The sequence below is a fragment of the Gopherus flavomarginatus genome, chromosome 1, assembly GCF_025201925.1.
Source record: "Gopherus flavomarginatus isolate rGopFla2 chromosome 1, rGopFla2.mat.asm, whole genome shotgun sequence".
NCBI classification, from domain to species: Eukaryota; Metazoa; Chordata; order Testudines; family Testudinidae; genus Gopherus; species Gopherus flavomarginatus.
In genome coordinates, this window is record NC_066617.1 from 267,818,180 (window position 1) to 267,845,119 (window position 26,940).

A 26,940-nucleotide genomic window follows, 5' to 3' on the forward strand; every position below is an offset into this window, starting at 1 on the left:
GTGCAGATGGGGCACACATGTATATATTTGTGCTGTTCTGGTCACAAATATGTAGGTGTAGGATTTCTACCTGGTATCTTTGTGTTGGGGTGTAGAATGGCAAGGGAAGAAACTTTCACTTGTAGTTGCAGGAGTGAAGGTGGGGGTTCCAATGTTCACTGTTTTACTTGGGGTGAGGAATGGAGACAGCTGTGCCTGTCTCTGGAACATGGGGATAGGCTGCTTCCAGAGTGCCTTGTTTTCCCCGGACTGTAGGACAAACTGGGCTGTGGTTGTGATGTTGTATGGGAACATTGTAGCAAAATGATGTCCAGCAGGACCATCTACTTCTGCACCAACTACAACAGCTGCTTTTATATGTCCCTCTCTTTATCAATGTTGTTTGTTGTCAATTCTCTATGCTTCTCTCTCTGCAAGGAGACTTCCCGTCACTCCTCTTATCGCTGCGGTGCAGACGTAAGGTCTCCAAACATTTCATCTCTTGTCATCCTTTTTTTGACCTAAAGGTTTGTCAGGTATTGTGAGGTTGTTAACACTCCTCTCTGTGAGGGCCGCACTGACTCCCTGTCAGTTGCAAGAGCTGGGCAGGCTGAGGAATAGAACAAGTAATTATTGTACTAATTCTCGTCTCCATGTCAACAATGACAAAACGTTGCTTTTTCCTCAGTTTTGAAATATTATTCCCAGAGTCTCTTCTCAGTCGGGAGGAGCTTAGAAAAGTTATGATGTTTTCCACCTTATTTGCCCTTTCTTTGGGCTCCCCTTTCTATTGACAGGGGGTTGATTGGATGCCTTTGAGGGCAGCAGGGGATAGGTTAGTAATTGCACACATGCCTCTGAAGTTGTCCTTTCTTCAGAGGATGTTATCTCAAGGCTTGTCACCAAATGGCAAAGAAATGTCTTGTTTAAAAAGGCAATGGGCAGACCAACAAGATATGCTGCAATGGTCAGGGCCAGATTTAACGCAGGGGCTTAGGGTCTACAGCCCAGGGCCTCAGGCTAAGGGGTGGCCCAGCGCAACAGGGCTCAGGCAGGCTGCCTGCATGCCTTGGCCCCATGCCACTCCCAGAAGTGGCCAGCTGCTGGCACGTCTCTGCAGCCCCTAGGGGAAGGGGGGTTTCTGCTCCCAGCACTGTCCCTGCAGCACTTGCAGGCATGGGCAGCATGCGAAGACATGCTCTCTCTCTCCCCCCCAGGGGCATGCAGAAATGTGCCAGCAGCTGGCTGCTTCTGGGAGCTCCATGAGGCTATGGCAGGGAGGCAGGCAGCGTGCCTGAGCCCTGCTGCACCACCGTCCAGGAGCAGCCTGTAGTAAGGGCCTCCCGGCCAGAGCCTGCACCTCGCAACCCCTCCTTCACCCCAACCTCCTACCCTAGGTCAGAACTCCCTCCTGCACCAAACTCCCTCCCAGACCCTGCACCCACTCCTGCACCACAACTCCCTGTTCCAGGTCTGAATCCCCTTCCTGCACCCAAACTCCCTCCCAGACTCCGCACCCCCTCCTGCACCCCAAAACTCTGCCCCAGCCTGGAGCCCCCTCTTGCACCCAAACTCCTTCCCAGAAAGAAACTAATATAACAGCTGTTCTAAGGTAAGAAGTAGACTATTATGAATTAACTTAACTATATTCTACATGTTTTAAGATGGAAATATAACCAAAGAATGGCTTTATGTTAATTAAAAGGCAAGTTTAGTATGGCATTATCAGCCTTGATGCCATAATTGTGAGCATTTTGTATTAAATTAGGAAAAGGATTTGTATACAAGGGCCCCACAAAATCGAATGGCCCTGGGCCCACAGGAGAGTTAATCCGGCCTCGGCCCCCCCCCCACGAGTACTGCTGCAGAACTATACAGCTGGCCTCAACAAGCCTGCACTGCCTTTCAATGTTCATGCCAAACTACAGCACTATCTTTGGGTTCAATTCCCTTTTACAACGGCAAAATAAACAGACTTCTGCAGTGATTATTCTGAACCCAAGAGGTTAACAATTCTGAGTTGTTGAGTGCCTTTTAATCTCTATGAATTTTTAAATGTCTCGCTTTGGGAAATGTAATCATAAAATGCTGTAGTAGCTAAATGCTCAGGGCATTACTCAAACTGTGAAGAAAAGACCTTTTATATTGTGTTTTTTTCTTTTCCTGTATCTGCCCTTTCAATAAATGTGCCTGCATTACAATGTTGTAACTATAGAGGTTGCTCAGGGCTGGAGTTCACTAAACCCCTATGATACCAGTAGCATGCCAGGTGCAGGGCCACCTGGAGGGGGGTGGGGTGCAAGTGGGGCAATATGCCTCAGGCCCCGGACCCCGCAGGGGCCCCATGAGAATATAGTATTCTATAGTATTGCAACTTTTTTTTTTAATGGAAAGGGCCCCCAAAATTGCTTTGCCCCAGGTCCCCTGAATCCTCTGGGTGGCACTGGCCAGGTGTACTGTGACTTGCAGGCAAGCAGTATAGGTGATTCAGCAGTTAGATTTTGGAGGCGCTAGCCCTGGTGGGTCCCAATCTTCTTCTTTCATATGGCTTGAGTAGGTAGCAATGACTACAGATTTAATCTAAGTTTGATAGCCAGCACATTGCCACAGCAGTGAGCTGGTGAATGTCCTTCAGGCCCCTAGCAAAAGAATGAAGAGGATACTCGGATATGATGTGCTCCCTCATTTGTTCCTGTTGACAACAGTTGCATACAGTTGTTTGCCTCATTTTCCATTTAAAGAGAGTTTGTCCACATCTCCCATGAAATATCTTGATGTGACTCAATCTGCACCAGTCTTTCCAACATACATCAATACCCAGTGGTTCCTCAGCAGGGTCAGTGATAAACTGTTTGTTTTCAGTGGTCAAAATGCTCCATGTGGCTCTCCATTGAGCCTCAGTGTTGAAGTTGGGTGTAAGGCTCTTCATGTGGTTCCATAAAGGTTTGTGGGATTTTAATCTCGTCTTTGACGGGTTCTGCAGGTCATCCTGTAGTGGGATCCTCATGTTTGCATTGACATGGTTAAGAAAGCAAGATGCCTAAGCAGCTCTTCTAATCTGTGAAGGCTGGATGTGCGATAGGACCAGAACCCAGTCAACTGGGATTGATTTGAGTGTTCCTGACTCTGTGTATAGTGTTACTGAGTTGAGTGTCAAGGAATTTGGTGTGACTACTGTGACACCACACTGGTGTACAATATTCAGCTGCAGTATATATCAAGGCAATTGTTGCGGTTCCTAAAGTCCGTGGACTGGAATCCCATGCTGTTCCAGCCAATTTTCTGATAAGTGTGACACGAGACCTGAATGTATCATGGACGTTCTCAATGTGTTGTTGAAAGGTCAAACTCTGGTCCAGTGTAATGCCAAGATTCTTTGGATTAGCCTCATGGTTAACACTCTAACCACAAAACTGCACATCAAGTCTGGTATTAGCCATTTTATTGTTCAGCTGGAAAGCGGTCACCATGGGATTTTGAGTTAGGCCTAAGTTTCCAGCACTGGAAATAATCAGCCTTTGTGCTAAGATCTCAGGTTAGGGTGCAGCTGATGGTATGGAGGCTTGTATGCTGAACAGCTAGGGCAATATCATCTGCACAGATGAATTTCCTTGATTCCGTCTGATAAAGAAAGCTAACCCCAGACCCAAAAGCCAGGTCTTGATGCTGCCAAAAATTAAATCAAGACAGTAGGCCTCCATCATACTAACATATAGTAAAGTAAGAAAAGCTGATTTTCCACTAACTCTCCTGAGGCTCACTCTCTGATTTCTCTATACACTACTATTATCACACTATTATGCTATTAAAATGCTGCCTTTAAGGGATTAAACTAATATAAAGTCCCTTGTATTACTACTGAAATAGACTAATAACTGCTAGGTCACTATAGTTTATTAAGAAGCTTGTGCACGCACAAAATAACCCCAATGTACTTGGCCAAAGGAACAAACATGTATTTTTGAACCCAAGTTCCTCAAATTTTGCTTGGGAGCACAGCTGCAGAAACCGCAAGTAGGTGGACACCAGGTGCCAAGATCCTGACAAACAAAACAACCTGTAAAAAGGGGAAGTTGCAAAGGGCAAGCTTGCAAAATTAGCTTATTTTATATGTTTTTAGGAAATGGTGTCATTGTATTAGCCAAATATGGTATATTCGGATGCATAAGTTCATATGCTAATGTGCGGTTTTTGGCTATATAAACCCAGGTACCACTGCTGTAAGGTAGAGCGACTTCCCCTTGCTAGGGGACTTTGTCGTCTCTCCCTGCATATATGCTTGTATTCTCTGATTAATCAATAAAAGAGCCTCAGGCTGTCTGATCAACTCAACTGAGTGGTGGTCCTTTTCCACGACAATTTGGTGCATTGGCCGGGAACCCACAAGAGGGCTTCTCCTGAATCGGAGGACCGCAGGCAGTCTCCTTCCAACCCCCGGGCCCAATTAAAAGGTAAGAGACCTTTTGAAATCTCTATGGGGCTTGGCAGAGGACTGGTCTGTAGGCTCCGGTTTGGGTAAGTCACAAGCTGGGTTCGAACTTTTAGCCATCAGACAGACCAGATGCCCTTTCTCTAAGGCTTCCGAGATTCTGAGGTTTCAGAGCCTTTCTAAAGGCTCCGCTCCCAAGGTTTCAAAGGTACCTTCGACAGCCCACGGACCGCGCTCCTTTTGGTCCGTCCTGATCCGGGGGATCAGGGGTCCCCTTCCTACCAGGTTTGAGGGGGATCCGGGTATAGCGTTCCAGTTTTTTGTGATTTCGCCTTGATGACTGTGTCAAGAAAGTGCCTGTGTCTGTGTGTGTGAGGGCCAAGCGGCCAGTGTGAATGCAGCTGTGGGAAGACGCCCCGAGCCTCCTGCGAAGCGAAAGCTTGTGACCGGGAGTGTCTCGAAAGCAAGCCCCACAGCTGAGCTTCTGTGTGTGAAGTGTTTGTATAAGGCTTCCCAGCTGGCAGGCCTTGGTAAGTGGCTAACCTGTTGGGTGCTTGTGTGTTTCCCCGCCCGAAACCGTCACTAATTTTCCCCTCCGGCAGTTGCCCTCGGGCACAGGAGGGACAATGATAGTGCATGCTCCCTGGTCACCAGGTGATCTTTACAACCTTATTGAAAAATTTCCAAAAATCAGGGAAGATCCCGTTAAATTTCAGGAGCAATTGGAAATGATAGCTAAGTGCTATAACCCCTCACATGCCGATATGGAACAGCTGTTATCAGCTATAGTGCCCAAAGAAACCCTTACCCGCCTCTATGCTAGGGCAAACTGGCCAGCTGATGCTGACCGACTGTCAGAAGCTGACTATATCCAAAGAAGGACCAACCTAATTAATGAGGTTCTTAATGTATGTCCAAGAAAAACGGACTGGACCAAAATAAATGCCTGTAAACAAAGTAAGGGAGAAAATCCGGCTGATTATATGGAACGTATAAAGCAAGTGTTTGAAAGACATTCGGGGATTACTAATGCAGAACAAACGGCCACACAAGCTATAGTGGCGGCCTTTGTGCAGGGACTCTTGCCAAAGGTAGGAGAGCAGTTAAAGGTTAACTTAGTGGATTGAGAAGGTAAAAATCTGGAAGAAATTCTGGCAGCAGCACAGCATTTTCACAGGCAGTTAGAAAGAAGGAAAGACGAAACAGAATCTAAGCTTATGGCTTTGCAGATCCAAAGCATGCAAAATTTTGCTGGCAAAGGGCCCAGGCGGAGAACAAAACAGGCTGTGACTAAAAATCCCCTGACTGATTTCAGTTCCACAGCCTGCTTTTCGTGTGGGCAAGAAGGACATTGGAAACGCGATTGTCCCCAATTAGGGAAAGACCAGTGTAGGTATTGTAAAAAGGAGGGACACCTTATTAAGGATTGCCCTACGCGACCTCCTAGACAGTTTCCAAAACAGGAGGGATTGCCCTTTCCTGCTCCACCAGCCCCAGCTCTTAACTACTAGGAAAGCCAGGAGACTAATAACATCGTCGTCGCCCCCCTTGTTCATGTGGACCAAACTGGTCCAACTGTTTCTTGTCTAATAAATGGTGTCCCTACCCCTTGCTTGGTTGATACAGGAGCTTCTAGGTCTACCTTAAGAGCACAAGATTTCTCTACTGTACCTCTTTCCACTGAGGTCGTAACTGCTGTGGGAGTGGGAAATACCCCCATTCCCCATCCTGTGTCATCTCCCCTATCTATATCTATCGGTCCCCTTTCTGCTGATCATGCTTTCCTTCTCAGTCCGTGCTCCCCTGTAAACCTTTTAGGAAAGGATCTGTTGTGCAAACTTCATTGCACTATCTTTTGCTCTCCAGACGGGGTCTTTTTAGAGGTCCCTGACCCGGCTCATAATGAGGTTTTAGGTCTACTCCAAATTGATCCAGCCTCAGATCAGGAACCCGACCCCAGTCCTTCCTTGTTGCAACAGGAACTACTGGCAAGGGTACCCCCTTCACTGTGGGCTGAGCATGCCAACCAAGTAGGACGCATTTGTTCTGCTCAACCTGTCAAAGTTCGTCTCAATCCAAGCAAACCTCTTCCTAGAGTCCGGCAATATCCCCTCTCTCAGCAAGCTGAGGAGGGAATTCGTCCGGTTCTTTCTGCTCTGCTTAAACAGGGAGTCATAGTTCCGACAGTGAGTGAATGTAATACTCCCATTCTACCTGTCCGAAAACCAGGGAAAAATACCTGGCGATTTGTACAGGATTTACGTGCTATTAATGCTGCTGTCCTCTCAACTTTCCCGGTGGTTCCAAATCCTGCTACTATTCTCTCTTGTATACCTCCCACTGCTCAGTACTTTTCTGTGATAGATTTGTGCTCTGCTTTCTTCTCTATTCCTATTCATGTGGATAGCCAGTTTCTTTTTGCGTTTACTTATCAGGGAGCTCAGTATACTTGGACCAGACTACCCCAAGGTTATACTGAGTCCCCTACTATCTTCTCTCAAATCTTAAAGAAAGATCTGGATGATATCTCTTTTCCAAATGGGTCTGTCCTAGTTCAGTATGTAGATGATTTGTTGCTTGCTTCTGACTCTTTGGAAGCTTCAAAAGCGGATACATTGGTTTTGTTGCAAGCCTTAGCTCAAAAGGGTCATAAGGCTTCAAAAGAAAAATTACAACTCTGTCTCCCTGTAGTGCATTATCTGGGTCATGATATTTCTGCAGGAAAACGCGCTTTGTCTCTTTCGCGGATGCAGGCAATTCAAAAAATCCCCAGGCCAATTACAAAAAAGCAGCTTAGGGGATTCTTGGGAATGGCAGGCTACTGTAGGCAATGGATTCTGGGTTATGCGTCTCTTGTACGGCCCTTACAAAATTTAACTCTTAATAAGATCTCTGATCCTATTCCCTGGCCCGTGGAAGCAGAGGAAGCGTTTCAACAAATCAAAATCGCTTTAACTAAAGCCCCTGCTCTCGGTTTACCTGATTATAAAAAACCATTTACTCTTTTCTGTCATGAAAGAGAAGGCTCAGCCCAGGGTGTTCTCACTCAAACCCACGGAGAAAAACACAGACCCATAGCCTACTTTAGTTCCTCATTAGACCCGGTAGCAGCTGGGCTACCCCCCTGCCTCCGGTCTGTTGCCGCAGCTGCAATCTTAGTTGAAGCCTCCGCCTCCCTAGTTCTTGACAGTCCGTTAACTGTTGCAGTTCCTCATGCTGTCACCGCTCTCTTAACTAAAGGCAAAACACAGCATCTTTCAAATTCCAGACTCACCAAGTATGAAATGCTTCTTTTAAATGCTGCAAATGTTACTTTGGCTAGGTGCCCAGTACTAAATCCTGCTTCTCTTCTCCCCACGGCAACCGATGGGGAACCCCATGATTGCTTATCTGTAACTGCTGAATTATCTGCTCCTAGACCTGATCTGCAGGATATTCCCCTGCAAAACCCAGAGCTGATTTATTATGTGGATGGTTCTTGCTTAAGGAATGCGGAAGGACAACTAGTAGCAGGCTATGCTGTATGCAATCAACAAAGTGTCATAGAAGCATTCTCCCTCCCTTCAGTAAAATCGGCTCAAGTTGCTGAACTGTTTGCCCTTACTCGAGCCTGCTGCTTGGCAACCGGAGTGTCTGTTACTATTTACACTGATTCTAGATATGCTTTTGGAGTAGTACATGATTATGGGCAACTGTGGAAATATAGGGGATTTCTTACTTCTACTGGAGCCCCTATTAGCCACGGCCCATGTGTCAATGCTCTTTTATCTGCTTTACAGTTACCTTCTGCTATTGCTGTAGTTAAATGTGCCGCCCATAAAAAACCCCATGACGATGTTACTCGAGGAAATGCACTGGCGGACGCCTCCGCCAGGCGAGCGGCCCTTTCCGGGTCTCCGGCTCCTATCGAAATATCTGCTCTTTACATGTCCCAGCCCATCCCTTCAGTTGACTCCTTACAGGATCTAACACTCATACAGGAGTCAGCATCAGAGGATGAGAAAGATTGCTGGAAACAGTTCGGGTGTTCCAAACATCCAAAGGATGCCTTGTGGTATGCTCCAGACGGCCGCCTGGTGGCACCTTTGGCTATACTTCCACACCTTGCCAGGCTAGCCCACGGGTTAGCCCATGTAGGCAAGGAGGGAATGATTGCTTCTGTATCTAAGCACTGGTATGCTCCAAAGTTTACGAGCCTTGCCCAGCATTACTGCCAAACATGCCCTATCTGTATGGCATATAATGGTGGGCGACCGGTTCGAACCACCCAGGCAGCACACCCGCCACCCTGGGGACCGTTTGTAAACATCCAAATAGACTTCATAAATATGCCTAAGTGTTGTTCATATGAATACGTGCTTGTGTGCGTATGCATGTATTCTGGGTGGGTGGAAGCTTACCCATGTGCTAAGGCAGACTCAACCACTGTAGCAAAAAAGTTGCTCAAAGAATTTATTCCTCGTTTTGGTATCCCTGTCTCAATTAACAGTGACAGAGGAACCCATTTTACAGGTCAAATCACTCAACAAATCTGTAAGGCCCTCCATGTGGACCAACGTTTACACTGTGCTCACCATCCTCAGAGCGCGGGAGCAGTGGAACGGAAAAATGGGGATCTAAAAAACAAGTTAGCAAAACTGTGTGCGGAAACAGGCCTCAAGTGGCCAGATGCACTCCCTCTGGCATTAATGCAAATGAGAAACACTCCCATGCGTAAGCATGGATTGTCTCCTCATGAGATTCTCATGGCTAGACCAATGAGGATGCCAGTATCCCCGCCTCTGCCCCCTAACTCCCAAAATTTGCACCTCTGTGATGAAAATGTACTAGAGTATTGCAAAGCGCTAATGAGACATGTTAGATTTATCCATTCACAGGTCCAAAGTGCCCTACCCGATCCAGCTGAAACTGCATGCCATCCTTTGGAACCTGGCGACTGGGTTTGCTGTAAGGTATTCCAACGAAAATCCGCCTTGGAGCCCAGGTGGAGAGGTCCATTCCAGGTCTTACTAACCACCCATACTGCAGTGAAGTGCCAAGGACTCCCAAATTGGGTATACGCATCTCAATGCAAAAAGGTAACGCCTCCTTTGGATCTCCCCGGTGCCCCGCTTGTTCCACAGCCTCAGCCGGCAACGTCAGCAGGTGAACCTGAGCAAGAACCCAAGTATTGCCTTCGAAGTCGGCAGGTCGTATAAAGCATCATGACCGATCCACAACCCAAGATAAAACAGACTGCACGAGTGCGGAAATGGCTATTGCCTTCTCTCTGTTTTATCACCATCTTAATGTTTCTCTTGAACATTTATGACTCTTACTTACTCTCAGTTGCTGCCCGAAAGACTACTTCACTGCGCTTCCTGTCAACAGTCAAGCCGAAAGTGAAAATAACCACTCCACACTACCCAATGTGTGGGATCGCAGCCAAGGGAAAAGAAAAATTCACTCCTCATTCTGCTTTGTGTAGCAGACAAAACCTTGCTACCGAACAAAGAGGAAGAGTAAAAAGGTCTCAGGAAACCTCCACCGTTAAACCAAAGACTCTTACTATAGAGGACGTTAAAAATTGGCCATGGTATAAAAGACGTTACGTAATGTGGTATCAGGGAGGAACTTGTGGTTATGCAACATGGTCTTGTGGGATACACTGGCTATTGGGATTTATCCCTAGTGCAGGTCAATGCCGCCCAGGTCAGGTCCCCTGGCCATGTCACATTATTCCAGAATTATTAGACCACCCCCACACCTCCCCTGTTCCCCCCACGGTCCCTCCTCTGAGTAATCCACCCATAGTAACCTCATCCATTAATATCTCGGACAGTCGTACCCCTCCTGAGCCCCAGACAGATCCATACTTACCCAAAACCTCGACTGTTAGACAGTGGCCTAGGCCCTCTTCCACTGGTAATTTGTTTTCTTACTGTCTAACCAAGTTAATTTTCTCCTCGCAGGGTCAGGTATATGAACCATATATTAAGTGGAATGCATTTGGTATGGTGTATCTTAGTTATCGTAATGTAACCTCTTATATTAATTATACAGAAAAGCCTGACCAATCTAACATTTTCATAGATACATGGAACACTAACCATAATATAAATCTTGTACTAGTCCCAGGTACATGCTGGCCTCTTTATGGTAAGGGTCCCGAATGTTTTGTAGTCGCTCATGCCACCATAACTAATGTCACCGTTAACAAAATGTGTTTAGCCACTGTAGGGTTTGTTTGTGCCCAGGACATTCCCATTACTGCAAATCTGTCCTGTACATTGCTTCAATATACCCCTTCACACTCAATTGATATCACCCTGGCCAAAAAAGGCATTCAGGTTCAGAACCAACAATTATGGTATGAGCCTACTGAAAACCCTCATTTATCAGGGTTCAGATGGACAATCCTAAATGCTACCTTGGGGACTGTCCATTTCTCCATACCCCTCACCCATTTCCAAATTACAAGTACTTATTCTAATTGCTCTAAGGGTGCTGCTATACGCCTGTTGAAGCAACAGGCTAGGCTTGCAGAGAGTAAAAAAGAAGGGATATTGTTAACACTCTGCTGCATGGTGCTAACACTGCAGCATCAGCCTGGACTCTATACAAAACGCAGGAACATGAAAGTCATCTGGGACAATTAGACCAAGCTCAGGGGTTTATTTCCGGGGCTCAAATTACTGAGGAGAAGGCCGGTATAGGCGCACTCCACACTATTTCGGCACTAAACGTTGTTACCCAGACCCTACTTACCCAAATGATCCACCAGGTTGCTACGTCAGGAAAGGCATTGCAGTGGGATCAAGCATGTTCAGAAGTACAGGACTATCTCAATACTATTCTTTTCTCTTTACGTAAGGACCTTGAACAGCAGCGCTGGCCCACTGCCCTTACTAATGCATCTGGTATCCCCCTCGATTTGTGGCCATGGAGGCTTACATGGAAGTTCTCTAAATGGAGATGTTGGCGCTCACAGTGTTCCTTCCGGGCTTATGGACCCGTGAAAGGATTTTGGGCCCCCACTTACCGTATCCTTCTAGGCCCCTGGGGTGGTTGTTTGTGGGACTGGGTAATTCATCAAAATGTTTGGGAAATTAAACCTCCTGGCGGTCCTAACCGCTTCTTAACTGGTGCCCCGGCCATAGCCCCTGACCTTTGGAAAGGTCTAGGTGATCTCTGGACCTATTGGCCTTTGCAGCCCCCGCAACTACAATGCTTTAGAAAACTACACCCAGGAGAGGTAGTAACTGTTCACCACCGAGTATGTTGGGAAGGCCCTGGCACTTTACAAGATCTAGCTTCCCATAACTTACTGTCTGCTAACAGCAGCTGCGTTCATGTTAATTCTTCAATCATACATGATGTGGCTTTTAATCTCCACACTAGCTCAGGCATTCACAACATTTATTGGCCCGCAGAAAAAGACTATCAGGTTTATTTAGAATTCCAGGTTCCCTTCGACTGGACCTCTGTTGTCCCTGACCGATTTCACTCATTGCTATCCCTCCTACCAAAAATTCAATCTATTTCACATTTACAAACCCAAATGCACTATTTAGAAACTGTCTACCAGGAAGCTTTAAATGCCCTCCAAACGGTTCATTTAGTCTCTACCCTCTGTGTTAAAGGTGATGTTCTGTGTCAATTCACAAAAAGTTTTCAATCACCCCAAAAACACCCTTGGTATGTATGGCTTCTTTTCACCATTGGTACAATTGCCTTTGTATGTATTTGCTGTTGGTGTTGCTGTAATTGCTGGGCGCATTGTACTTGCCCTCGTACCCCTTCCCGTTCTTATTCCCCTCCACGATTGGTTTCTCTTCACCCTGTCAGACCCGAACCGTATTACACAACCACCAATATCAATGATGATATTTGTGTTACTTTCAGCCTCTCTGATAACATTCAGACCCCTTCCAATATTCCCCAGGAAGGAAACACTGGTCAAGGAACAGTGGATCAGGAAACAATCAAACAAATTGCCCAGGAACTTATAAATATCCCCCCACAGACATTGATGAAGTGTTTGCTGATGTGGGGGGCCCACTAACAGCAAACAAAGGAGGGAATTGATAAAGAAAGCTAACCCCAGACCCAAAAGCCAGGTCTTGATGCTGCCAAAAATTAAATCAAGACAGTAGGCCTCCATCATACTAACATATAGTAAAGTAAGAAAAGCTGATTTTCCACTAACTCTCCTGAGGCTCACTCTCTGATTTCTCTATACACTACTATTATCACACTATTATGCTATTAAAATGCTGCCTTTAAGGGATTAAACTAATATAAAGTCCCTTGTATTACTACTGAAATAGACTAATAACTGCTAGGTCACTATAGTTTATTAAGAAGCTTGTGCACGCACAAAATAACCCCAATGTACTTGGCCAAAGGAACAAACATGTATTTTTGAACCCAAGTTCCTCAAATTTTGCTTGGGAGCACAGCTGCAGAAACCGCAAGTAGGTGGACACCAGGTGCCAAGATCCTGACAAACAAAACAACCTGTAAAAAGGGGAAGTTGCAAAGGGCAAGCTTGCAAAATTAGCTTATTTTATATGTTTTTAGGAAATGGTGTCATTGTATTAGCCAAATATGGTATATTCGGATGCATAAGTTCATATGCTAATGTGCGGTTTTTGGCTATATAAACCCAGGTACCACTGCTGTAAGGTAGAGCGACTTCCCCTTGCTAGGGGACTTTGTCGTCTCTCCCTGCATATATGCTTGTATTCTCTGATTAATCAATAAAAGAGCCTCAGGCTGTCTGATCAACTCAACTGAGTGGTGGTCCTTTTCCACGACACGTCGCTGGTATATCTCCAGTGTATAGATTAAAAAGTATTGGGGCCAGGACCAAGCCCTGAGGGGTGCCCAAGTTAAGAGTTCTTGGTTTACTGATCTGCCATTAAGTTGTACCTTAAAACAGCGGCCATTGTCACCAAGAGACGGATCGTTCGTCAACAGTGAATGACGCGGGAGACCTTGAGGAGGAGGCCTTGTCTCCAGACAGTGTTGTATGCTGAGGACAGATCAACAAGGGTGATTCCTGTCTTCAAGTTACGTTGGAATCCTGTCTCAGTGTGGCTGGTAAGTGAAGCTACTTGGTCACAGCAGTTCCAATTTTGGGCGAAATCCTGCCTGCTCCACTGGGAGGATGTCTTCGATGATATCAGACAGCCGATAGAGCAGCACCCATTCCAGGACCTTGCTGCTGGTTGAGAGGAGAGAGATGGGGCGGTAGCTGGCTGCATCCTATGGGGGTTTCACAGGCTTCAGTAGGGCAACCACTGTTGCCTGTCGCCAGCTTGTTGGCATTTCTCTGGTTCTATGTACAGCAGTAAAAAGCACTGCCAGCCATCTCCGCGTCCCCAGGTTCTTGAGAAACTCTGAAGGAATGCCATTATTCCTGCAACTTTCCAGCTTTTGGTTTCCAACAGCACAATGTTAGTCTCCTTCAGAGAATACGGAGAGAAGAGTAGGGATTCCTCTGGATATTGTAGGTTTCTGTGGAGTTCCCACTGGACCTCCTAGAGTGTAATCTTGTCTGTCAGCATTTTGCTATTAGAAAGAAGATGAGAGGTCACAGCATTTGCGGTCACCTTTGCTGGGCATCATGTTACTGGCTGAGATCCTCCAAGTTGCCTCAAAAGAGCCAGTGCCTTATGGCTCAAATGGATGAAATCAAGGCTTTCAACAGTCTCTTTACATCTTTCCAGGTGCACTGAATTCAAGGACTCAAGGAGCGCAATGGCTTTGTCTGGGTTGCTTCTCCTTTCATATTCCCTCAGGAGCGACTCACATTCTTTTGTCAAGCAGGGGATGAAAGCCTTGCAGTGACCACGTGGGATGTACTTCTTAGCAGTCAATTTTAGGATGTTTGTAAATCGGCCAAAGTTTCTAGGTGGGTCCCAATAACTACACAGTGTATATTAACACTGGAATTGAAGACCCAGAGCTGGCCCATGCCAGCTGACTTGGGCTCACAGGGCTTGGGTTAAGGGGCTGTTTAATTGTGGTGTAGACATTTTGTCTCAGGCTGCAGCCCAAGATCTGGGACCCTCTCACCTCACACAGTCTTAGAGCCCCGGCTCTAGCCTAAGCGCAAATATCTACATCACAATTAAACAGCCCCTTAGCTCAAGCCCTACAAGCCCATGTCAGCTGACAAAGCCAGCCATGGGTTTTTAATTGCAGTGTGGACATACTCACAGACAAATGGCTAAGTGCAAGAGTATTTTACTAAGGCTGGCAGGATAAAGATAGGTTATAGATACCCTAGGTACGGAGACGTACCAGTTTCAGTTCAAAGTGAGCAATGGTGATTCTTGTGTGGGCTCCTGAGACAATCCAATTGACAGTGAGGGCTTGTCAGGCCCTGGGCTTGGGATGCCCTCTTCAGTATAGTCTCTATTCAAGCAAATAGGAGTTTGTGAGTTTCCAGGCCAGGTTCAACTAGTCTCTCTCATTGGGGCCCCTCAGCCCTGGCTCCCTGCCCAACTGCAGCTCCTCCGTCCATGCAGACCTGCATCCAGATATAATAACCAGCAGTCACAACCTCTTCCACAGGTGGCTCTTCCTACAGTTTCTGAGGTTTTCTCCCTGCCTCTAGCTTCTGTGAAGCTCCTAGCTCACCATGCAGCTGTGTCTCTCAAGGACCCCGGCCACTTCCTGGTTCAGGACCTTTCCCATTACTTGGTCAAGAGGAAAGGAAGGGATGTGCAGTGGGGAAGGGCCTGATTGCAGTTGTAGTTCCCTGCTTGGCAGACCCATCACAATGAGTTTTCTTTTTAACCTCTGTGGTGCAACCAGCTGGAAGAGGGGGAGCAGTAGAAAAGTAGGAGAGCAAGAGAAATTTTTATGTTTGCAGAGCTTCAGTTATTTGGGATGGATGCCATTTTGAACATGGGAATTGTGGAGCACAATAAAAACTGAGCAGGCTCAGAAAGACTCATGTCTGCCCAAAATGGCTGCATCCACCAAGCACCATTTGAAACACCCTATATATTTTTGTTACAATATAGCACATACTGCTAAGTGGGAGAAGACACCCCCCACTCAGCACAGTCATACTGGGTTCCTACCTGAACTTCATGAGCTGTCTTCCTTAGTGTTTCCTTGAGCTCCTGTTGGGGAAAGAGATCCTGGCCTTCCGGGAATTTCCAGGGAAATTTCCTCATCAAAGTCCTGGTCAGAACCCATGCTCTTACAGTGTGTCCTTTGGTGCTGTCCACAAAATACCAGGGTTTGGTAAAAATCTGGTCCAGCTCACACTAGCAGAGGCAGGTACTGGGCCCTGTCTTGTTGCTGCCCTTGTTTTTTTTAAGCAATTCTGCCAGAGCTCCCTTCCTTTGTTGTGGTGTTGGAATTTGTCCCAGGAGTGACACCTCTCTGTCATTTTCTTTGATATACACTCGTATATTTTGGCATTACAGTGACTGCTGCTGAAGCAGGACTGGACTGTCTCCTCTTCCAAGATCACAAGGAAATCCATGATCTCTGCACAGATCTACACAATGGATGAGGGATGGCTGCTATAATCACAGAATCATAAGACTGGAGGGGACCTCAATAGGTCTTTTAGTCCAGTCCCTTGCATTCAAGGCAGGATGAAATATTATCTAGACCATCCCTGACAGGTGTTTATCTAACCTGCTCTTAAACACCTCTGTCATAAACAGATAGTTAAGGGTTAATATCTCTTTTACCTGTAAAGGGTTAACAAATAGTGAACCTGAAACACCTGACCAGAGGACCAACCAGGAGACAAGATACTTTCAAATCTCAGTGGAGGGAAGCCTTTGTTTGTGTTTTTTGGGTTTGGTTTTGTTCTCTCTGCGTTCTGAGAAGGTAACCAGACATACTTACGGGATCTCTAATTTTCTATTCAAATAGTAAGTAACAATAGAAGGCGGTTTAGTCTTTCTGATTGTTTTTTTTATTTGCAAATGTGTATTTTGCTGGATGGATTTTGACTGGTATTTGTGCTGAGGGAAGACTTCTTTCTAATGTTTATAAGCTGAAAGACCCTGTAATATTTTATCTTGATTTTACAGAGCTTTCTTACTTTTTTCTTTCTTTTTATTAAAAGCTTTTCTTTTTAAAAGACCTGAGTAATTTTTTTCCCTTGTTAAGGCTCAAAGGAACTGAGTCTGTACTCACCAGGAAATTGGTGGGAGAAGGGAAGGAGAAGTAGGGGAGGAAAGGTGAATTTCCTCTGTGTTTTAGATTCACAGAGCTTGAATCTGTCTCTCTCTCCAGGATAGCCCAGGGAGGGAAAGCCTGGGAGGGGGAGAGAAGGGGGAGAAAAAACCTGATTTCTCTGTGTTGTGATTCAAGGAGTTTAATCACAGTGATCTCCTAGTGTACCCAGGGCAGGAAAGATCTGGGAGGAAGAAAGGAGGGGGAGGGGAAATGGTTTATTCCCCTGTGTTGTGAGACTCAAGGAATTTGGGTCTTGGGGTCCCACAAGGAAGGTTTTTGAGGAGACCAGAGTGCCCCAAAACACTATATTTTTGGGTGGTGGCAGCCTATCAGATCTAAGCTTGTAATTAAGCTTAGAGGAATTCATGCTGGTACCCCATCTTTTGGACTCTAAGGTTCAGATTGGGGAATTATATCATGACATGGTGGCAGCGTTGAGATAAGAATCCAAAAGCCAGTGAGTTAAAAGCAAAAGCCAGTAGGATTATTATTTTTCTTCTTTTCTCTCTGCTAGCTGTTTGTAAGCAGGGGAGAGGGTTTTTAAAACTATAGCCAGAAATTTTTTTTTCCTTTTCTCTTTTCTGGTTGTGCATAGAGACTGCCTGCAGGCAGAGACATTAAAGTTTAACGAGGGTCTTTTGTTAAACAATGGGACTCCAACTGTGAGTCAAAAGGAACTCCAGCAAAACATAATTGCAAATGAAAGGGGTTTTTTATTTCTTCTAACTTTACTGTGAAAGACTAGGTAGAAAAACTTAAAAAAAGACTCTGTTGCTAAGCAACCCTAAGAAGGCAGAAGAGGAACAGCATTTCAGGCAGTAAACAGAATAAGGCACACCAGCACAAGAAAGCAGAAACAATAAGCACCAGTGCAGCAACAAGCAAACTAAAAATAGCTAAACTAAAAGCAAACAACAAACACAACCAACGTAAAAGATGAATGGAACTAATTCAGGCAGAAATGGCCAGGGAAGAGGCTGCCCACAGAAGAAACATGAAAAAGCAACAAAAAAAGATGGAAAAGCAACAAAAAGAAAGGGAAAAGAAGGAAAAAGAGAGAAAGCATGAACTGAAATTAATGCAGGCCAGGCAGCATGCTCCAGCCAACCCTACCAACCCTTTGCCGGTTATTGTTCCACATCCCAAGAAATTTCCCACCTACAAGGCAGGTGATGACACTGAGGCCTTCTTAGAAAATTTTGAAAGAGCCTGCCTTGGGTACCACATCTCTGAAGACCAGTACATGATAGAACTGAGGCCACAACTCAGTGGACCCTTAGCAGAGGTGGCGGCTGAATGCCTAAGGAAAATATGAATGATTATAAACTTTTTCAAACCAAGGCCAGAATCAGAATGGGGATAACACCTGAGCGTGCCCATCGGCGGTTCAGAGCCCTAAGATGAAAACCAGATGTGTCATTCCCCTGACACACCTACCACATTGAAAAGAATTATGAGGCCTGGATATCAGGAACAAAGGTTAACAATATGGACGAGCTGCACCTCCTAATACAAATGGAGCAGTTCTTAGAGGGTGTTCCTGAGGAAATAGAAAGGTACATCCTAGATGAGAAACCCACAACTATAACCGAGGCGGGGGAGATTGGAGCCAAATGAATGGAAGTGACAGAAAAGAAAAAAGTAAGAAATCTCTGTAAAATCAAGATAAAATATTACAGGGTCTTTCAGCTTATAAATACTAGAAAGAAGTCTCCCCCCAGCACAAATAGCAATCAAAATCTGTCCAGCAAAATACACATTTGCAAATAAAAAAAACAATCAAAAAGACTAAACCACCTTCTACTGTTACTTACTATTTGAATAGAAAATTAGAGAGCCTATAAGTACGTCTGGTTACCCTCTCAGAACGCAGAGAGAACAAAACCAAACCCAATAAAAAAAAACAAAGGCTTCCCTCCACCGAGATTTGAAAGTATCTTGTCTCCTGATTGGTCCTCTGGTCAGGTGTTTCAGGTTCACTATTTGTTAACCCTTTACAGGTAAAAGAGACATTAACCCTTAACTATCTGTTGGGAAATCCATGGTTTCTGCACAGATCTACACACATGGATGAGGGATGGCTGCTATAATCACAGAATCATAAGACTGGAAGGGACCTCAATAGGTCTTTTAGTCCAGTCCCTTGCATTCAAGGCAGGATGAAATATTATCTAGACCATCCCTGACAGGTGTTTATCTAACCTGCTCTTAAACACCTCCAATTAGGGAAATTCCACAACCTCCCTAAGCAGTTTGTTCCATTGTTTAACTACCTTGCAGAAAGTTTTTCTTAATGTCCAACCTAAAGCTCCCTTGCTGCAGTTTAAGCTCATTGCTTCTTGTCCTATCCTAAGAGGTTAAGAAAAAAAAATTCTCCCTCCTGCTTGTAATAACCTTTTATGTTCTTGAAAACAGTTATGTCCCCCTTTAGTCTTTACTTCTCCAGACTAAACAAACCCAATTTTTTCAATCTTTCCTCATGGGTCATGTTTTCTAGACCTTTAATAATTTTTGTTGCTTTCCTCTGGACTGTCTCCAATTTGTCTACAACTTTCCTGAAATGTGGTGCCCAGAATTGGATAAAATACTCCAGCTGAGGCTTTATCAGTATGGAGAACAGTGGAAGAATTACTTCTTATGTCTTGCTTACCACACTCTTGCTAATACACAGCAGAATGATGTTTGATTTTTTTGCAATAGTGTTACACTGTTAACTCATATTTAGTTTATGATCCACAATGACCCCCAGATCCCTTTCTGCAGTTCTTCTTCCTAGGCAGTCATTTCCCATTTTGTATGTGTGCAATTGATTGTTTCTTTCTACGTGGAGTACTTCGCATTTGTCCTTATTGAATTTCATCCTACTTACTTCAGAACATTTCTCCAATTTGTCCAGATCATTTTGAATGTTAATCCTATCCTCCAAAGCACTTGCAACCCCTCCCAGCCTGGTATTATCCGCAAACTTAATAAATGTACTCTCTATGCCATTATCTAAATCACTGATGAAGATATTGAACAGGACTAGACCCAGAACTGATCCCTGTGGGATCCCACTTGTTATGCCCTTCCAGCTTCACTGTGAACCACTGATAACTACTCTCTGGGAACAGTTTTCCAACCAGTTACGCACTCACCTTATAGTAGCTCCTTCTAAGTTGCATTTCCCTAGTTCGTTTATGAGAAAGTCATGCGAGGCAGTATGAATAATGCTGAGAATGGTATGTACCTCTGGGAATATGTGATTGCAAATGGGGTGAACCTGGTTGGGCACCAACATTTAAACAGGGTAGTAGAGGGTGGAAAAGTAAACAGGGTGGTTGATCCAGATGTGACACAATATAGGGTGGGATAGCAGTGGGAGGACTGCCCAGAGGCAGAAAAGTTCTTCTGAAACACAGATGAATCCACAGGCACCTTTTTCTGAATTAACTCATCACAAAATAAACAATCTACTTTCAGGCCAGGTAATTTAGAAAAAAAAAAGAATACCTTTGTGTGGACACAAGGCATTTTAATTTAAAAAGACTCCCATAGGTTAATGAGAAAAAAAATCTCTCTCTATAGACAAGTTCTTGCCAGGAGTACTCAATTATTTTTTGTCAAGGTCCTAATTTCTTGGTCAAGGTATAGTCCAGGTCCAGACTCCAGAGAAAAGCATTTTAAAATATAATAATAATGAGTAAATAAGAAGATGTAGGGGTTTGTTCAAAACCATCTGATGGTCCAGATTTGGCCCACGATCTGCTTGTTGACTATCCCTGCTCTAAAGATATGTCTACACTTAAAAAAAAATACCCGTAACAGTGATTTTGAGAGCCTGGGTCTGAACTTGCACTATGGCATTAAAAATAGCCATGTAGATGTTCCTGTCTAGGCTGGAGCTCAGGCTCTCAAACCCACCCCTATCTCCAGTCCACGTGGGTATGCCCACATGGCTGCTATTAGTTCCAAAGGGCAAGCCCAGCCTGTAGACTTAGGCTCTGAGACTCACTACTGTAGAATGTTTTTTGTTTATTTGCAGTGTAGATATACCCTATAAGATTAGAACAAGACCTAATGTGGGGGGTAGATTATCCCACAACTAACTACTGCAGCATCTGGTCTGACAGAAGATATGATACTAGTTAGTCCTTGGGTCTGAACCAGTCTGGTCACTTCTAAATTCCAATTCTAAATTTTGTCTCAATTATTCCTTTGAAATATATATACAGTGATTAATCCAACAGAGAATTCCATTAATTTTTTACTGCAAATATTCTGGAAACTCAGCATCAAAAACAGCATTGTCAAAAAATGGATTTCTTATACATTAACACAGAATGCTTAGGACCTTACTTCCAGGAAGTAAAATGGAAGTTCCCATTGCAGCTTCTCAGGAGGTTATTCCCTAGCATTCCAGCTGTCCTCTGACTGAAACTGGTTTTCCCTTAAAAAAGTCATTCAACAGTGGGGAAAATGTCAAGTTCACGTCCACTATGTTTTGCAATGTATAAATCAAGCTTTTTGATGAACAGCAACACTTTGTCACTCCTGGTTAATAGGTTAGCATCATAACCTTGAAAACACACATTTAATTCATTTACCTTTCTGAAATGTCAGCATATGATGACAGCTTGTATATCCTGTCTTTATCGTCAGGATGATATTTGTGTTGTATGTTGTTCAAGAACTGAACTCTAAATGTCTTTGTGCAGCTCAGTGAGTTTTTATACACATTTTCATGTGAAAACTATTGATAAAGGAAACTAACCCCTACAGGAAATTGTAGCTCTGGATCATCTCTGGTATACCAGCTCCATTTTTGCAAATATTTACATGTCGACGGGCCATGGTGCACATACATATAAGCAGCAGGAGTGCCTTTTGGACCAGACTCCATTCTTACTTCAGCCCTCTTTCACTTCAATTACTCATACAAGGGGACACTAAACAGGATTACCATGGTTCTAACACCAATGGCCTCTTTACCTGCCCTCGGCAAGGGAAATGGGAGTAGGCTTTCGCTGACCCGCCAAACAGCAGGTACCTACAAGGAAGGAGGTGAAGGATGGGACGGGCTTCCTTCCGGAGAACCCGCGGTCCCCGCACGCCTGCCGTCAGCCCAGAGCACCAGCTTTAAGCCAACGATGCTTCTGAAGCTACGGACCCAGCGGTACGGTTTTCCTGGGGGCTTCCCTCCTCTCCGAGAAGGGAAGGGAGCTTATGGCTCCAGTGGGCAGAAAAGGGACCCTGCGGTCCTTAGAAGACAGTGCTCGAGGAGCGGTCACAGGGTCATAGGTCATGGAAGGGAAGGGAAGAAGGACGGGGAAACACACAAGCACCCAGCAGGTTAGCCACTTACCAAGGCCTGCCAGCTAGGAAGCTTTATAGTCTCTTCACATACATACACAAAGCTCAGCTGTGGGGCTTGCTTTCGAGTCACTCCCGGTCACGAGCTTTCGCTTCGCAGGAGGCTCGGGGCGTCTTCCCACAGCTGCATTCACTCTGGCCGCATGGCCCACACACAAACACAGGCACTTTATAGCGAGACACTGTAAAACTCGAATCCCCACCAGACCTAGTAGGAAGGGGAATCCCGATCAATCCCTGGGCGCACCCGCCCAGGAGCGAACCAGGACTCTCCGGACCGAAAGGAGCGTGGGCCGCGAGCTGCCGGCAGTACCTTTAACGCCTCGGGAGCCTTTAGAAAGGCTTTATATCTCAGAGACTCGTATCATCTAGAAACCCTCAAGAAGGGCGTCAGGGCTGTCTGAAGGCTAAAAGTTCGAACCCAGCTTGTGACTTACCCCAAACCGGAGCCTACAGACCAGTCCTCTGCCAACCCCACTAGAGATTTCAAAAGGTCTCTTACCTTTTGATTTGGGCCCGGGGGTTGGAAGGAGACTGCCTGCGGTCCTCCGATCCAGGAGAAGCCCTCTTGTGGGGTCCCGGCCAATGCACCAAAATTGTCGTGGAAAAGGACCACCACCCAGTTGAGTTGATCAGACAGCCTGAGGCTCCTTTATTGATTAATCAGAGAAATACAAGCATATATGCAGGGAGAGACGACAAAGTCCCCTAGCAAGGGGAAGTCGCTCTACCTTACAGCAGTGATACCTGGGTTTATATAGCCAAAAACCGCACATTACCATATGAACTCATACATCCGAAGATACCATATTTGGTTAACACAATGACATTTTTTAACCATCTGCTAAAAATATATCGGTTATGAGCTAATTTGCAAGCTTGCTCTTTGTAACTTCCCCTTTTTACAGGTTTTTTGTGTTTGTCAGGACTTTGACACCTGGTGTCCACCTACTTGCGGTTTCAGCAGCTGTGTTCCAAAGCAAAATTTGAGGAACTTGGGTCCAAAAATACATGTTTGTTCCTTTGGCCAAGTTATCAGAGGTTCTTTTTATGCGTGCATAAGCTACTTAATAAACTACAGTGACCTAGCAGTTGTCATTCTATTCCGGCAGTGATGGATGGGTTATTCAAGGGACTTTTATGTTAGTTTAACCCCTTAAAAGCAGCATTTTAATTGTTTAGCAGCATTTAATAGTGTCATGATAGGGTAGTGTATTGTAAAATCAGAGAGTGAGCCTCAGGAGAATTAGTGATTGATTATTTTCCTACTTTTTCTATGTTAGTATTGATTAAGGCCTATTGTCTTGATTTAATTTTTGGCAGCATCAAGACTTGGCTTTTGGGCCTGGGGTTAGTTTTTTTTATCACTATCAAACTTCATTGTGCAGAAGCTCATGACAGAGTCCGCTCCTTCCTGCAGGACATGAATAAAATGTTAAGTGAGAGGCCTGAGTATGATAAGTGTAACCATCTTTACTATTTCATTTAAAGTGTGTATAAACCAAATCTCATTTGAGATACCCTTCTTATCATGCTGTGATTCCAGCTGCTTTTCCACTCATTGGAGATGCATCTTCACTACAAACTTATATGAACTACTTCTATAACAAACATTTTTCAAGCAAAATTCTTTCAGTCTTGTAAAATCACATTCATATTATTTTACCTTCCCATCCCCAACCTCCCTGTTTGTTTCACTCATTCATTATATCTTGCCTTTTAGACTATATACCCTTTGGGACAGGTACTGTCTTTGACTGGGGAATTCAGCTGGTATTTTAATACAATTAGAATTGGTCAGAAAACAGAAGTTCTATTCCTCGTGAAATTCCTACTTGACTTCAAAATCTGTTTTGTTTTGAATAGGAACAAAAAGTTAAAATACCTATGGGACTGAAATTCTAAAAAAATTTGATTCAGACACATGAATACATTTTATTTTAAATGTATTGTTTCAATTAATTTTCACATTGACTTTTATATTAAATTATATGTTTATTATTTAATATTAAAGCCAACATGAAATGAATCAAAATGATCAAGTCAAAACAAAACATTTATCTTACTGAAATGAATTGTTTCAATATGAAAAGTGCTATGTATAAGGTAGGTATTATTATTAAAATGAAATGTTTCAACATTATTTCAATTAAGTTAGATAGTCAAAACAAATTGTTTCATTTTCCTGTCAAAAATTTCATGTAAACTGACATTTCCACACAATGTTTCAATTTTGACAAAGCTGCCTTTTCCAATGGAAAATTGTTCAGTCAAAAATATTTCTGCCTGTGCTACAACTAACTTGGAAATGCCTTCTCCAGTACTCTCAGTAGGTATCAATATGCAAAAAGAATGTGCTCATGAAATAATCTAAAAAGGTAAAATTGAGTCTCTTTAGAAATCTCTCATTTCCTCTTGTTACAAGGCAGAACGTTATAAAACTATGCCAATTATGTGGCTAACAATGTCTTGAGCCATTTCAGCATTTCGCCATGACATGCTATTATTTGAACAAGTAAATGTTTTGTCTGTAGGAACCACTTTAGAAAATGGCTTGGCCCTGGCAACCAGGAAACCTCTAGTTCAGTTGTACTCAGCCTACTCACTTTGGCATTGATTCTGCAAGTCCTGCTGTAATGTGCAGCAGGGAGCTCAAAGCTGTTGCAGTCCAGCAGCATCTCACGCACACAAATAAAGTGAAGAGCTAGGCATGATCCTTCACGCTAAGCAGCAGTCAGTCTCAAACCCCTTATACATCTTCTCCCTTATGCCTCAAAATGCAGCGTAAAGAAGTGTCAGGTGTGGTGGAGACTAGTTGTGAGTCAGAGGAGACCTGAAGCTCAAGTGCAATCCTCATCATATAAATGAGTCTATTGGCTATTTCTTCACCTCTTTAGCCCTGACATTAAGACAGGAGTAATAAACTTCACAACAGGCACATGTGGGGAGTGCTGGACAAAAATCTTTTCAATGAACAGTGAATTTGTAAAAATAAAAAAAATCATTTTGTAGTTCTGAAAAATGTATTCGTGAATTTGGATCAAATTCAGAGAATAGTTTTAGCCAAAAGTGTTTAAATGGTTTATTTTGGGAAAAAAAATCAAAACAAACACTTGCGGAAATGTCAGTTTGAAATGACATTTTTCAAAATGAAAGTGCTGAAAAGTTTGTTTTGAATCAACATTTTGATTCAAATTGTCATTTCAGTTCAACATTTGAAACTTTTCATTTTGACCTAAACAAAATGATTTATTTTTTTGTCTCAGCGAGGAGGGTTGTGGGGGGAGGAATCAGTTTTGGTTCAAAATTAACCAGTTTTTTAAAATTTATTTTTCAGTTTGGCCCTGGAACTGAAAAATCGATTATTCACTCATGTCTACATATGGGGCCCCAAAGAGCCACACATCCAGCCTGGCTGAATATGGTGGAATAGACACCCTGGAAGACAGTTTGGTTGAAAAGCTACTAACGATGGTTGGACATTTAGCCACCAGCATCAAAAGCGGTAATTTGATCCATGTTGGTATCTGCATTTTTACCTGAACTAGATCTGGACCCTAAAGAAAGGAAACAGAGCAAGAAAGTTACCTGTAGCTCCTAAATTGTAGTGAACAGAGCTAGAGGTACCTTCTGGCAAAACTGAAAAGGGGAACAAGGTTTATTTTAAATTGAGAAATTCACTCAGTGAATTCTGTGGGATTAGACTAGAGTCCCTGCCGTTAACCAATGGAGACAGGTATCAGGACTCCTAAATTAGCCAGGACACAGCATTAACTTTCAATAGAGTTACTGCAATGGACACAGGAATCATTAGCCTGCAAACATCTTGCCTGAGACAACCATTGACCAAACAGGTAAAAGAGGGATTTCACAATAATCTTTATTTGTTGGTCTTTCTATGATGCTCATGGTTACATCATCTTGAGCTTGCTACAGAAATGACTAGCTTAACTATTAGTATTTTGCTAGGTCTACCTAGATCAGAGAAAGAAGAGAAAAGACAAACAGAATGAACTGCTCTAGACAAGGGTTAGGAGTCTGATTCAAAAGGAATTCGGCTGAGGCCAGTGAGATTATAGTGGAGTAAAACTGGCCTGCTGTGAGAGCAGAAGTAGGTCAATTGTCTATAACATTGTAAGTGTTCAGTGCATCTTATTATATTTGATGTACTGCAGGGAAAATAAAAGAAATTAGCTGGCCACCAATTGTTATTAGAAACAAGGTTAATCAGATGCACAAATGCTAAATTAGCTGCTGTTTTATGTAGTTAGGTTCCTGGGATTACACCTTTAAATGTCTCAGTTAGATACAGCCTTCCACACAGTTGGATCTCTCAGGTCAGGTGAGATAGTGTTACAACAGCCATAATGAAATACAGTAATGGTGGGGGGTGGAGGGGTAACACCACAATACTGAGTCTGCATATCTTCTAAAATGAAATACATGATTAGAATAAATAAGCTGTTTTGTAATGAAAGGGGAGCAACCCAGAAGTCACAGACAGCAATTCAGATGAATTTTTATAGCGATGGCAGTGAGATAATATGTTATGATCAATTTGTGTCACGTATAAGATAACTTTTCCATTTCGCTCATCAGGGAATAATTTCAAGTCACAAAGCTTATCAGCATCAGTGTCATATAACTTATCAGTCTCCAAGTTATATTCACCAGCACTGATTACATGGATACTTCAGAGTTAGAGTCCCCTCTCTTTCTGGAAACATTGGAAAAACATCAAAGCAGCCTGGTTGGCAATCTCACAAATAGACCAAGGATTGAATGTCTATGGAGACTGAACTGCAGGTGTTGCCTTCAGCTGAGGGTTTGGTCAGGGTCTTCTCTGCTACTGACTGTGCTTTGTGTGTTCCATATGTAACCCTTCTGCCAGGTGGAGCTGGCAGTAACCAGGGCCAGGTTCAATATTCTAGGGGTTCCTTTTCAACAATATAAACACAGACCCAGCTTGAGCCCCCACCCAG

At 44.0% G+C, this 26,940-nt stretch overlaps 1 long non-coding RNA gene across 2 annotated transcripts; it reads left to right on the top strand.

The window, feature by feature from the left end:
* Window positions 1-1,172: 1,172 nt before the first annotated feature.
* LOC127050593 (uncharacterized) lies at window positions 1,173-26,940 on the top strand. Of its 2 annotated transcripts, none has more exons than XR_007774256.1 (4): window positions 1,173-1,311; window positions 13,332-13,492; window positions 14,122-14,306; window positions 25,296-26,940. It is a non-coding gene; the product is annotated as an uncharacterized LOC127050593 (long non-coding RNA). The 2 variants fall into 2 exon arrangements; XR_007774257.1 differs by having other exon boundaries at window positions 14,194-14,306.